The sequence below is a fragment of the Rousettus aegyptiacus genome, unplaced genomic scaffold, assembly GCF_014176215.1.
Source record: "Rousettus aegyptiacus isolate mRouAeg1 unplaced genomic scaffold, mRouAeg1.p scaffold_m13_p_3, whole genome shotgun sequence".
NCBI lineage: Eukaryota > Metazoa > Chordata > Mammalia > Chiroptera > Pteropodidae > Rousettus > Rousettus aegyptiacus.
The window spans coordinates 119,876,421-119,877,825 of record NW_023416306.1 but is presented as its reverse complement, the minus strand read 5'-3'; the positions used below and the strand labels follow the sequence as shown (position 1 = coordinate 119,877,825).

Sequence of the window (1,405 nt, the reverse complement as noted above, 5' to 3'; positions counted from 1 at the left end):
CATCTTAAATTTGACTCCTGTGTAGTTTTCTAAGTAAAATAAAGTTTTTTAGGGCCAAATATCTCACACCAAATAAACTGGGGGAAGAGAGGGAAAGACATAAGCACCCGTTCTCCTCTTGCAGGATCAGCAAATCACAAATGGTCTTTCAATTCAATTAAACTCAACAAGCTTGATTAGGTGACAACCTACGTGAAAGTTGGGCAGCTTCATGGTACAGTGAAAGGCCAGGGTCAGACCAAAAATCAAGAACAATTGAAAATAAAATTTAAAAATGTAGTGTATCCTCCTGAAGAACATTAAAAGGTGATCTAATTTAAAAGCCACAGAAAAACAATCATTAAAATGCTACCTTCCCAACCACCCCCTCCATCTCCCAGCCACAACACAATGGCCTTCAAGATCTTTATCCTTTAATTTCTCACAACTTTGTTGCTCTCTATCTTGCCTATAGAGATCTTCTTCTTTCTCTCCTTTCCCTTTTCTCTCTGTCAGGGATTAAGTAGGTAGACACTACTTCTTAGAATTTAAAGTGCACATAAATTGTCTATGGCCATGCCACCCTGAACAAGCCCAATCCCATCTGATCTTGAAAGCTATGCAGGGTCAGGCCTGGTTAGTACTGGGATGGGAGACCACCTAGGAAGACCAGGTGATGGAGGCATAAAAAACAAAAAAAAAAATAGGGATTGTAAACTGACAAGGTCCTTGCAATCTGTGAGATCAACCAAGGGTTGCCTCACCTGAAAAAATAAAAAACTAAAATAAATAAATAAAGTTCACATAAATCACTTGGGATTTTGTTCAAAGAGCTCTGACTCGGTGGATCAAGAGAGGCCTAAGACTGCATTTCTAACAAGCATCTAGGTGATGCTGATGTGTGCTACATTCTGAGGATCAGGGTTTAGATTATTTTAGCCTTCCCACTTTTTAAATTTCTTTTCTTATTTCTCCTCCTCCTTCTCCTCCTTTAAACTTGTAGGGGATAAATGCTGATTATATAGACTAAATGATCCTTTCTGATTCTCAGTTTCATCATCTGTAATAGTAATGAAAAAGAAAACTACGTTTCTAAGGTTGGTCATAATAATATATGGAAGAACTTGCAAAGTGACTCACACAGGATAGGTGCTAAAAATATAATAGTTTAATTTATTCCACCTTGCTAGGTTCTTTCTGGAGTTCTAGGAAGGCAATTTTTGCAAGCGCAAAGGATAAACAAGCATTAATGATTGAAATTTGCAGATATCCACAAACCAGACTTTTCCCCATAAAAAAAAATGCACTGTTTATTAAAACAGAAGCATGAAGTACGTAACTAATCATTGTGAAAAAGTGTAATCATGTTGACTTAGAAGCTGCATGAATTCGGGGTGATATCTTTTCGAGTCCAGATCATCTAAAA

The 1,405-nt window shown here is 37.2% G+C and overlaps 1 pseudogene; it reads left to right on the top strand.

Moving 5' to 3' along the window:
* The first annotated feature begins 545 nt into the window (after window positions 1–545).
* LOC118601495 lies at window positions 546–664 on the top strand (annotated as a pseudogene).
* The last annotated feature ends 741 nt before the right edge of the window (window positions 665–1,405 follow it).